Source organism: Cibotium barometz, chromosome 45 (genome assembly GCF_041138505.1).
Source record: "Cibotium barometz isolate CiBa-2024 chromosome 45, ASM4113850v1, whole genome shotgun sequence".
In the NCBI taxonomy this organism is placed as follows: domain Eukaryota; kingdom Viridiplantae; phylum Streptophyta; class Polypodiopsida; order Cyatheales; family Cibotiaceae; genus Cibotium; species Cibotium barometz.
Genome location: NC_141090.1, coordinates 28,075,636 through 28,089,334, shown reverse-complemented (window position 1 = coordinate 28,089,334; position 13,699 = coordinate 28,075,636).

Sequence of the window (13,699 nt, the reverse complement as noted above, 5' to 3'; positions counted from 1 at the left end):
TTGTAAATGGGCGACCAGCCATTGTAAAATGAGAGCTCTTGTATATAAGACATTTTATGGAATATGAAAAGGGACAATCCCATTAGTCTCAATTAAGTTTTGCTCTCTCTCTCTCTCTCTCTCTCTCTCACTCTCTTGAGCTTGTGGATGCTTGCTTGTGTTGTAAATGTTTACATGCTTGATTGTTGTTGTGTGTGCATGTTAGGGATGGTAATGATCTAGCTTCTCTTCTCCTCTCCCCTCTATTGTCTCTCTACCAAGATCCCTTGGAGTGAAGGTTGAGCTTTCCATAGCTCCCTTCTTCTTTGCTCCTCACCTAGCTTGTGAATCTCCACTTGGGTGACACAAGTGGTGGTGGAGTGAGCCCCTAGCGGCCTCACAAAGGGGAGTTAACCCTCATTAGGGTTGGCTAAATGCACATCTCTGACTCGACCCTTGCATGGGTGTTTCTCTTCTTCTTCCCCTCTCTTGTGTGCAAGGTTGTATATTTAGATTAACATCTTTGGCACCACTACCGGAGATAGCACTTAGCTTAGGGTTCATCCACATATTTCATGTTCATTTTTTCCAATAGGAGTACAAATCCACTGATTGGTTTCATGTTATTTTAGTTTGTTGTTTGTTTGATTGATTGTGTTCAATTGAGCTATGGAGGTCAACGAGAGCATTGGAGCATTGACGTCTTCACCAACAAGTGTGAGAGACACAAGTAAGTGTTTAATTTTTGCTCTTGACATTCATACAATTTTTATTTTTTGTTCATCTTTTGTTGAGTTTTCACAATAGCTTAATCATCAAATTATTCTTAATTTATTAGGTTTATTTATGCATTCTAGGTATCAATAGGTAGCTAGAGACTAGCTCTAGCTCCCCATAAAAACAAAAGTTCAAAAAATATTTTGGGAATGTCTAAATCAATAAAATTCAGAGTAGGAACGTAGGTAAAAATCCCATTCTGGATGAACTCTCAGAAGTGAACGCCCATTTCATTCTTCATAGCGACCATGGCAAACTTGCCACGCCCGTCCATTCCTCCTGGGAAAATCTTGTGAGATCTCTAGCCATTAATTTAGCACTGTGCGTTAAAAAAGGAATAATTGCATTGAGTAAGCATAAATTGCATTTAAACAAGGGGTACATCTGCACTGTCACAGAATATTTGTAGGTGGCAGTCAGACGTGCATAATTCAAATCTATGAAAATTTCTAAGTGAATGCTCGCACCATTTACAGCATACACCCATACCATTCAAAGCGCACAATTGTTCCTTTCCAAAGCATATACTTGTTTCCTTCAACTTGCCATGCGCGTGTCAGTTTCACCATGCCCGTGTCATTTTATTTTTCCATGGCTACAACAAGTGTACGTCCGTGTTATTTTTTCCACACCTGTACCATCTCTCCTTTCTAAAGCATACACCCGTGGCAACCTTGCCATGCCCATGTCATTTTTGCCATGCCCGTACCTTCATCATTCAAAAGAGTTTGTTCACTCCTTCCTGAAGCGACGTCCATGTCTTCCAAGAAGCGTACGCTTGGTTCATCTTCTTTTTGAGAAGCATATGCCTATGTCTTCAACAAAGTGTATGCCCATACCATCTTAAAGCGTATGGCCATACTATTTCCCAAATACAAGGGATCCTACACAGTAATTCCACACATGTAGGACCCCCATGTTCAGCACAGGGGGGTCCTACACAATAATTCACACACATTTATACACCTATGTTAAGGAAAATTGGTGTGAAACAACCCTCTCTTTGATGATATAAATTATCTTGAAGCTCCCTCGCTCATAAGGTCAGACCCATCGGTCAATACAGCTTGGAGCCAAATGGTGCTAGTCTTTGACAACACCAATGAGACGACCAAAGATCGTCCTTGCATGAGACAAGATACGCCTACCCTCGACACACCAGAACTTGAAGCTCAGTGTATAGAGAGACCACCTATCCAAGAGAAAGACCCTAGCTCCCCACACATTCACAAAGAAGCCTTACTTTGAGGCTCCACAACTTTATCATGGGAAACGCATAGTCAAAAGAGCCACATCCCAGGGCGAGAGGTATGAAACACTAATAGGAAAGAGAGCCCATGCCGCCTCTAGATCCTAGAGCAGATATAGGGCAAAGTGAGAGCCATCAAACCTCGTCCACGAGTGTGGAGAGCCATGCCCGTCTCGAGGGTCGCTGATTCATTTTGAGCCTACATACCCATACCAAACCTGGGTCCATATCTAGCTTCCCAAGGGCCTAAAAAGTCGTATCAGAGAGAAAGGGCCTACCCAGCCCTGTCACATCCACTAGGCCCACCTGTATATCAACAATATCCACCTCAGGGAGTATACCCAGGATACCACATGGGGCCACATGAGGCACAATCCACCCATAAGACAAGTACCTCCTATGGTCTATTATCTTCCTGGCCTAGCTCCTCCACCCATCGTTCCCTAACCAGCACCCACTCCCAGGCTAACACCAGAAATATTGAGAATAGCCATGGAAATAGGGAGGGGGTGGCTACTGGCATCACGCCCCCAGCGTCAGCTCAAATAATACCAAGACACAGACTAGATTAGAAAAAACCTGCAAACATCTCGAAGCTAATTACTAAGTTTGATGGGACTGGAGAACCCATTCCGCACTTAGAGACATTCACCCAGATCTGTGACGCTTTTAGCCATGTGGACGATCAAGTCAAGGTGAGTTCCTTTGGCCTCACCCTAGATGATAAAGTTAGTCAATCGTTTAGGCCCTTGAAAACATAAGATAAGGCCACCTTCAAAGCCTTGAAAGAGGACTTAAAGGTTGGATATTCTCGTCAAGGGAACCAGATGGAGTCCTATTGAGCAACTACACAATGTTAGACAAAAGGATGGTGAAACCATCTGAGATTACATTAACAGAGTCAGATATCTCCACGCTCGTGTGGTGCCAGAGACAAGTTCTTTGATGAAAGGTTAATAGGGATATTTTTGAAAGGTCTAGATGATGTAACCCTACACAATTCCTTGTATTCCTTGGACCATACCTCCTTCGAGCAATGTTGTAGGAGTGCTATGGACTTTGAGGGAAACACGTTCTCGATAACTCCATGAGGGTACATCAGAAGCCGCATTCAAGGCCACCAGCACAAGATCTGATGGAAAGAGCAAGGAGTCCACCTCTGGACAATAGGTCAAGCACTTGGCCACTGCATTAATGCAGCAAATGACCCAATAGTGGAGAACTGACGAAGGCCGGGATCACGTTGGCCAACCCCATCTCTATCCAAAGAGGGAGATAATATGGTGCCCAATTTGTCGAGCTAACCATACCATCACGGAGTGTCCACATCTGTGACCCCGTTCCACCCTCTATTGCACATATCTCCAAACATGGGGCAAACATGAAGTCACAAACTCCTATGGGCTGATCAAGCCCGTGTTCTACCTCAAGCCTTGCATGCAAACCAAAGGCAACCGTTGTTCTTTCCAGCACCTGCTATTCACAACGTACCTCAACCAGGCCAAGAAGTAGCCCAAAGAGGAATTCTGAGTCCTCTGAATGCCCTTACCACCCCTAGTTCTCCCACCTCAACCCCCATTGCCACGAATCACACCTGTTCATTAGATAACCACCATGACATAAATCTTTGAAGAAGGGGATGAGGGGGAACTTTGTGAAGGTCCCACCTACGACCCCTCGAGCGCCAACTAGTCCACCCTCCCAAATTCTACGCCACTACATGATTGAGGGAAACCAAATGTTCCCAGTATACTTAGCCACACCCCAATCCCACGAGGCCAGGACATGAATACAATGGCTAAACGACCACCCATGCAATGCTACAAGTGCGCAGGACCTCCCCGAGTGGTTGAGTGTCCAATCAAGGAAGGGATGGAAAGTACCTCTATAGGTGCTTCTCATTAAGCCCTTTATGCATTGGGTGTGAGATAGACCATATGTATAAGGATTGTCTGCTGAGACCATGAACAATAGAAAAAGCTCATGAAGCTAATCCTAGCACTAGCATTAATGTGTTGAGTGTAAGAGACGACTTCATCCATACAATCCCTCTCAACACTTTGACCAAATTGTAGAATAGACAAAGTGTCATAGCTCATGTTGCAGTAGAGGCATTGACCTCATGAGACGAGGGACATTGTCATGAACCATAGAGCTTGATTTCCACATGTACATGGGGCCCATGGGCAAAAGGAGAAAGTGACTATAAATAGGGCTTGGGGTACATTGGTAGGATCTTTTGACACTTTTACTAATTTTGGTCATCTTGTACCTTTCGGCTCCATCAATGGAGATTTGGCCTTCCATGGTCAAGTTCATGGCTAACATGAAAGCCATCCTCTTGGTGAGAGGTTAAACACACTTAGGCTATTTGTGCATCTTCTCTTGCTTGCTACATGCACTTATAGATTTTCTCTCTCTTGTATATTCATGTGATGAGCCATTTGATAACTAATCTCATGATTAATGGATACTAGATTCTTGATTTGATGTGTTTGATTCAATATTTTGCTCTAGATCCATTTCATTTGGTATCACAGCCTTGACTTTGATCCATTATCAAGGTTTTGGGCATGAGATTAGTCATTTTCTTGATAATTTTCTGAATTTTCTCTTGATTTCTTGGAGTTTTGGCTTAATCTTGCTTAATTTCTACTTAATCTTTAGAGATTAGTGGAGAGGAGGCATGATTCCATGTGATTTCATGGAGATTTAGCTCAATTGGACCTGATTTGGGCACCCTGGACCAATTATTTGGAGCGAGGTACAAAAATTGAGAAAATTTTAAATTAATCACCTATTAATCTCTATGTTAATCATGTTTATCTTTTTGTGCTTCTTTTCCAAGCTTTCCATAGCCATTACTTCTCATCTTTCCCCCGTTTTGCTCCCATTTGCTAGGGCTTTTGTTGATCTTGAGGAGAGGAACACATAGAGTACCAATTTACATGCATTTTTCTGAAAATTTCTTTCCCTTTGCTACAAACCCTAATCTCTCTCACATAGCTCACCATTTTCCATCTCCACTCATTCTAATGGCTGCAAGTGTTATCCTATTGCAAGTGTTATCCCATTCCACTCACTCATACTGCTTGTGGCTGTGTCGATCATGGACGCCAAAGGTGGGAGCAAGGGAGGTCGTGGTAAGCCCAAGAAGAAGGCTGTGTCCAAAACTTTGAAAGCAGGGCTGCAATTTCCTGTGGGCCGCTTGGTTTGCTATCTTAAGAAGGGCTGCTGTCTCAAGAAGGGCTGCTATGCTCAGAGAATCGGCTCCGGCGCTCCCATCTACCTTGCAGCGGTCCTTGAATACCTGGCGGCCCGAGGTGCTTGAGCTAGCTGGTAATGCTGCCCATGACAACAAGAAGAAGATCCATTACACCACAGAGAGATTCGTGTGCTGCTGCTCATGAAAAAAAAAAGGTCATCTCCTCTCCAGCACTACCGGCTGCTGCTTCTGATACTTGAACTGCTGCTGGTGCAAATTGTGGCCATTAAGCTTTGTTTTGTTAGCATATGAAGCTATTGCTTCAAAGCCATAGAAGGCTAGCACAAGACCTATTACATTTGGCACAAGATCTATTCCATTTGGCACAAGATTGTTAGCTATGATGTTTGGCATCTTTTTGGTGGATTTTGGGGAGTTCTTCATTGCTTTTGGAGAGGGAGAAGAGGAGGTTTGAGCAGCTCTCAAAAATTGCAAAAATCTTCAAGATTTGGATCCATTGAAGGCTCTATCAAGCAACAATCCAACCATTGAAGCTTTCGGAATACCATTGGTGAGTTGCTATGGCCATTTTCTCAAGCATTGGTGATTAATCCTCATGCTATGGACAAATTGGGGTTATTCATGAAAGGAAACCCTAATTTATAGAATTTTAACATTTTTCTTTAATCACACCCATTTGGATGTCATGTGGCCATTTGTGAGACAAATGCAGGATTCTTTGATGAATCCATGCATAAATGGATGAAGGAATGCATATGCTTAGATGCATTGATTGAGCCACATGCATGGAGTGGATGTTGGGTAATAATGAGAAGGTTTTTGCTATGGACATGATGCTTTCATGCATTGGATTGATGCTATTGAGCATTGGAAGAGCTTGATGTGTGATTGGAATCAATTGGTAATGCTACATTCACATGCAAGTTGATGCCCTTGAATGCCATTTGATGCCAATTAAATGCTTATGGGAGTGATACCAATTGGATATTGATATCATTGGTATATGGTATTACCTCACTTGTGCTTATTGATTGATGTTGGATCTTTGGATGAATGGCGGACATTTGGAGCTATGTGGATAAGCATGAGTTCATGCATAATGGTTTATGAGTATATTGTAATGGGCATGAGTCATGCTACATCCTTGTAAGTGATCCGCCTCATTTTCATATTCAAACTATATGCACCTCACAATTGTTTGCACTCACTTCAATTTCCAGAAACTAGATATGTTGGCGAGGGTACCCCGGGTGTTGGCGGGGAGGCCCGGGGGGGGGAGGGGGGGGGCATGGCTTGAATCCACCGTGCCGTGAGTGCCGTGGTAAAGTGGTACGGTGGAGGATTAGGTGTGGAGGTGAAGACTTGGCCTCAACCCGTGCCTTGGTTTGAACTAGGTATGGGGGTGAGAAGAGCTTGGCCGGGAGATCGGCAAGCTTCAACGTGCTACACCGACGATCTTCTTCGCACAATCATCCTCTTGGTTTATGTACATGGCAATGGCACCTTAATATGGACATCTCATGGGAATTGATCTTGCATTATGCCATGGGAAACATATGGTGAATGCTTGGAATTGCAAGGAATTTGTATGCCTTTTGGTGATGCAAGTTGAGGCACATGCTATGTAATGATGGGAATTGATAAGAGGATTATGGATTTTTACATTGCTACTTGAGAAAAATTGAGATTTAGCTCCTAAAACAAAGGAGACTATGTCAAAATTTTCTCAAATTTCTGGTCATACATGGACAATTGAAGCTTGTGGAGCATAATTTGCAAATCTTGGGATGCCAATGAGGTGCAGAAGGTGTTGACATTGGTTTGGGAGCAAACAAAGATCATTTGGGCACAAAAAGGGTCACTTTGGCAAGAATCTGCAGATTCACAAAAACCCTGATTCAGTCCCAACCCTTTTGGAATGAATTAAAAGGGACCATATAAGCTCTTAGTGCTTCCTTAGAGCTACCCAACGAGCCCTTCACCTCCGCATTTCGATATCTCTTTAGGGTAGAATTTAGGGTTTTTGTAAAAATCATAAACCCTAATTCAGTCTCACAAGGGTTTGAAGGTCTTCTAGATCTAATTACATAGGCTTGTAGTACTCATCTAGGCTTTCATTTGAGCTAAAAAGTTTTGCATTTGGATATCTCTAGCTCAAGTTGTACCCAAAATACCGTTTCAGCCCTATAACCCTGTAAACCCTAAAACGGAGAATAGTAGCACACCTCATCTCTTATTACGGATATTTGCATAGTGGTCTAGTACACTTCATTAGCTCTCCAACAAGCTTTAGAACACTTCAATCAGACATCCCTACCTCAATTTAGAGCCAAATTTCTGAAACCGAAGGTTTCCATGGGGCCGAAGCCAAAAGGGCGACCAAAGCGCAACACTTTGGCTTCCGACGAGGTAGAGGGTGAAGAGGCAATGATGGAACAAGGAATTTTGGATGCTCCGGAGGATACTCTTGGGCATACTTCAAGAGAAGGGGATGCTTTTGGGCATACTTCATGAGAAGGGAATGAGGAGTTAAATGTCGGAAGTGCCCATAAGCACACCCCACAATTTTCGCATACCATCCCCATCGATTCGATCATGCAAATGCTGATGGAAATGAATGCTAAGATGGACACGATGGCTACAAGGGTGGAAGTCAATGGTAGGCTTGACACTATGGCTACAAGGATGGAAGTTTTGGAAGAGAGGGTCGCTTGGCCAATGAGCCAACCTTCCTATAATAATGGTCATGGTGCTTTACATGAAGGCAAGCAATTTGGGACAGCTTTTGAAGGCCATAGGGAAGGCAAGCTACCCATTGTACAAGAGGTTTCTTCGAAGGTAACACATGAGCATTCCACCAAGAATGTCACTTTCGGATTCATGGCGGATGCTAGGAGGCCTTCTATGTGGGAGATGAAGCCTACTACATTCCAAGCGCGTTCTTCTTAATTGGATGGAAAGCAACATGCACCTACATTCAGACATGAGGAGTCAAATTTTGGAGATCATCCAAGGAGAGTACCTTTGCATCCCAAAGCAAATCAGTTCTCCACGCTTGAAGAGGAGGTGTATGATATGGATGATGTGGTTGAGCTTGATTGGGAACATATGTCATTCATTGAGAGACAAAGAGAAGCTCATGATAGGTGGATGGAAATGCCAAATTTCCTCAAGAGGAAGTACAAGGATTTTGCACAATTTCTTGGATCTTTTGTGCAAATGCAAAAGCAGAAGCCCTCGCACCATCATGCGAATGCATCGTTAATCGTGTCGTCAAAGGATGTAAAGGACAAGATTTCACTCTCTAAGTTCAAGGGTGATGGCTCAGCCCCACATGAGTTGGAAGAATGGATGAATAAGTTGGATACATACTTTCAGCTCTATCCAAAGAATGAAGGGGACAAAGTGCATTTTGCATCCTTGCATTTGGAAGACTATGCACATCAATGGTGGAGACATATGCTCAAGGAAGGAGTTATGCCACATACTTGGGAAGAACTCAAGCATGAAATAAATATGACATTTGTGTCGCCTTTGGTTCTTGACCGATACCATGAAGAATGGTATGAACTCATACAAAAGGGCATGTCGGTTAGGGAGTATATCAAGAGGCTCTCTATGTTTGTGGATGGACTCAATGAAGGCATGCGATTGAAGAAGTTTGTGCATGGTCTAGATTCATACATCAAAGCGGATGTCTCGGCACAAAGACCAAGCACTATCAAAAGAGGCTATGAGGTTGGTGGAGCTATATGAGCCAAAGTATAAGAGGGTTCAGCCAAATGTACCTTTTCATAAGCCATTTCACACTTCTTCAAATGTGGAGAAAAGTCTACCTTCTTCTACATCCACTTACACTTCCAAATTCCATACATCTTTTGGAAGTGGACAGTCCACAAGTGGAGTTCATAATGATGCTAAGAAGAGCAATGGGTTTGTCAAGAAGCCTCCTCATCAACCATTCAAGAAGACTCAACAGATGGATGATCCTAAGATTGAGGAATTGAGGAGCAAAGGCCTATGTTTTAAATGCAAAGAGAAGTGGTCACCCAGGCACATTTGCAAATCAAAGAAAGTGGTGGCTACTATGATCATTATGGATGAGGATGATGATTCCAAGTCATCTCATGATGTGGAAGAGTTTGAAGATTTTAGCGAGGAGACACGTGAAGAAGACTTGGAGGGTCATTCTTTTGTCAAAGAAGAGGATGAGTTTCCTTTCGACCCCGGTGGAAGGGATCATAGTAGTGGACGCATTGTCTAGAATGTGGGCTTGCACCTTGACATCAATTATGGAAGTGTATAGTGAATGGATGAAAGGGATACAAGAGGAGTATCTTGTCAATGAGAGTGTTGCCCATATTTACATAAAATTACAGCAAGGAGATGGTGAAGAATTTCCTCATTATAAGCTTTGGAATGGTCTACTATGGCACAAGGATAAGGTGTATTTGGTTCCAACCTCATCCTACATTCCCAAGGTGCTTCATGAGATGCATTCTTCCCCGCTTTCGGGTCATCTTGGTGTTCTCAAGACATTTGACAAAGTGAGCAAAAGCTTCTATTGGAAAGGCATGTGGAGGGATGTCAAGAAGTTTGTTTTGGAATGTGTGTCATGCCAAAGGAATAAGGATAGTCACCAATTGCCAAGTGGTTTACTTCATCCTTTGCCTATTCTGGATGGAAATGGACTCACATTTCCATGGACTTCATCATCACGGGCTTGCCAAAGATGAAGCATGGATGGGATCAAGTATTTGTGGTGGTGGATAGACTCACCAAATCAGCTCATTTTATTGCTTCCATGAATACTTATGGGGCCTCTCACATTGCCAAGCAATTTATGGAGCATGTATTCAAGATACATGGTTTGCCACTCAACATAGTTTGTGATAGAGATACCAAGTTCATGGGCACTTTTTGGAGGACATTGTATGAGAACTTGGGGACTCAAATCACTCCTTTTGCAGTCTATCACCCTCAAACGGATGGGCAAACGGCGTGCACAAACAAATGGCTCGAAGTGTACTTGAGGCACTATTGTTATGGCATGCAAGCATCATGGGATGAATGGCTTTACCTTGCTGAATTTTGTCATAATTCAAGCAAGCATTTGAGTATCAATTGGGATGTCACCTTTCGAGGCTCTTTATGGGTATCAAGTGCATGTGCCATCTATTGCCTTCCATGAGGATAAAATGGATAATCCTTTAGCCAAGGAAGAGTTGGAAAGGATGAGACAGCTTCTTCAATTATGCAAGGATAATATGAAGAAGGCACACACAAGAAGTCATGAAGGCAAATGCGGATGAGCATAGACGCAAAACGGAGTTCAAGGAAGGTGATTATGTGTTGATCAGGCTACCTAAGAGCCGTCACAATATTCTCAAAGGGTCTTCCAATTCCAAGTTGGCACATAGATACTATGGATCAGTAGTCAAGAAAGTGGGTGACTTGGCTTATAAGCTTGACCTACCTCCTTCTACAAGGATTCATAATGTGTTTCATGTATCCAACCTTAAGATGTTTGTGGGCTCTCTTCCTCAAGAGATTGAAGAGTTACCACCGATGGATGAAGGAGGAGAGATTATCTATGAGACGAAGAGGATTGTGGACAAGAGGACAAGGGCTTTGAGGAACTGGAACATTGATGAATTCCTTGTGAAATGGAAGCGCTTGCCCATAGATGAGGCTACTTGGCAATCAATGGAGTATGTTCAACAACATGGTTTACTTGGTGGAAGTATTCCTTGATCAAGTGGCATGATTATTATGTGAATAATGGGCATATCATGAGGTTTTATATGTGAAGAATGGGCATATCATGAGGTTTTATATGTGCTGTAATTTCTGGACAGCTTTGGTTGGATCTATTGTTGGGGTTACCAATCTACTCCAACACACTTGGAAGATCATTTGGTTCGATGATAAATATGTGGGACCCTTTTGAGTGTGGCTATGCATCATTTGCAGCTCATTTTTATGGAGGTTTCATGAAGAATTTCAAGGGAAGCTTCATCGACAACATGGCTGCCATAACAGTCCTACATGCTATTTTTGGAAAAAAAGTTTGCCGGCTTCACTACATTTGGTTTCCCTATTCCAAATGTATTCGAGGTGCATTTTTGAAGACCTCTCTACTTCCCATGGGTTTACATTGAGATTGCGATTTAATTGTAAATATCTTGTATGATTTTGAGGACAAAATCTTCAGGAAGGGATGGTTTGTCATGAACCATAGAGCTTGATTTCCACATGTACATAGGGGCCCATGGGCAAAAGGAGAAAGTGACTATAAATAGGGCTTGGGGTACATTGGTAGGATCTTTTGACACTTTTACTAATTTTGGTCATCTTGTACCTTTGGGCTCCATCAATCGAGATTTGGCCTTCCATGGTCAAGTTCATGGCTAACATGAAAGCCATCCTCTTGGTGAGAGGTTAAACACACTTAGGCTATTTGTGCATCTTCTCTTGTTACATGCACTTATAGATTTTCTCTCTCTTGTATATTCATGTGATGAGACATTTGATAACTAATCTCATGATTAATGGATACTAGATTCTTGCTTTGATGTGTTTGATTCAATATTTTGCTCTAGATCCATTTCAGACATGCAAGGGTCTTCGCTTCAAAGAATGTCCCTGAAAACAAGCATGAGCAACTAGACGCTCAAGAAAGAAAACCATGAAGATCGGCGAAGGGGTAGCCAGGTAGTTATTAAGTGTGGTTCAAAAGATGGCATGACCACACATGCACCAACCTATTCGTCAGAAGAACATCTGCTACATTCAGCTACCCAATCTAGGGAACCGATTGACACTAACTAGCTTCCTAAAAAGCTTGCCGAATACCCTAATGCCATCGAGGAGAGAAGGAAAGACTCTTGGTGGCCCAAGAATTGGTCAGGGATTACCAAACTCATATAGAAGATGAGCCTCCAAACAACTACTTACCTTGAGCCGCCATGCTCTTCGGTCTCCAACATGAGAACCACTGAAGAGGCTCCGGTATATAATAGAGAGCTCCCAAACCAACCACCCCCTCATAGGCCAACACAAGATTTTGTGTGGATTCTTCCTTCCCATTTACTTGCAAGAAGTAGACTGTTGACTTCTTATGTATGATCATATGTTGCTCTATCAGCTTCTTAATCACTTCATTGAGGAAGTGGCTCCCTTGGTCTCACTAACTATCTCTATTCTTGGCATCTGAGTCTTGTCATGATAGTTTCATTAAGAAACTTTGCTATTGACAATGATTTTTAGTATTTCAAAGCCTTCTCTTCTACCTATTTTGCGCAACAATCTGTGCCTACCAAAATGTATCTATTTCATGTTCTCTAAGCTACTGGCTTGAATGGGCCAACAAATTCCATACCCCATTTTTGGAATGGTGCTAGTGGCAATATTGGGGTGTGAGGCATTCATTAGGCTGGCCCAGCCTCTGGCACATATCGCACTGTTTTGTAAATTTTTCTGTAGCTTTTAATGCCGTTAGCTAATATAATCCTACTTGGAACACTTTCTGCCTTGTGACTTCTCCAGATAAGTGCCCTCCACTTATATCTTGATGTACTTTTGCCAGCACAGCCTGTTATTCATGCCCTGGGACACATATTCTTAGTATTTGAAAAATGACCATCTTATAGAGCTGGCTTACTACCACCATGAATGAATTGCTCAAGAGAGTCATCCTTTTCCTCTCATCTTTAGAAATATACTTTGGAAAAGACAAATTAGAGAGGAACCGCAACATCTCATCATACCAAGTGGGTTTTTCTCCATATATGATGAAGAGTTGAGCATCCGGGCAGTCATCTTTTCCCCTTGTTGGATCTTCTCCTGAGTCCTGACTATAGTTTGGAGAGGAAATCTTTTACTAGGTTCTTATTTCCTGGGGTGTGCTTGATAGTGAACTCAAACTTTTGTAACAATAGTATCCATCTAGCTGATTTTCCTACTAGGTCTGGTTTGTTCACTAGGTACAAGAGTGCTTTGTGGTCTAAATGAAATTCAAACATGTTTCCTAACACATGAAATTCAAAAAAATTTCCTAACAGATAGTGCCAGAATTTCTTGATCAAGTACATCATCCCCAATGACTACTTTTCTGTGGTAGAGTAGTTATCTTGGAAAGCCTTTTGCTTATGTAGTAAACTAATCAAAAAACTAGCCCTCTTGGCATTCCTGCATCAAAGCACTACCAATGGTGAAATCAAAATCATCAACAAATACAAGAAACACTAGATCAAAGTTCAATTGTTGTTGCAGAATGGGTGTGAGGACAATATCCACTTTAGATTCTAGAATGCCTCCTGACAGAATCCAGACCAGACTTATTCTACATCTTTCATCATCAGGCTATACAAGAGTATTGTCACATTTGCCAGGAACATCATGAATCTTCTATGCCATTTGATCACTCCTAGGAATCTAGCAAGTTCTTTGGAATTCTTGGGTGGTGC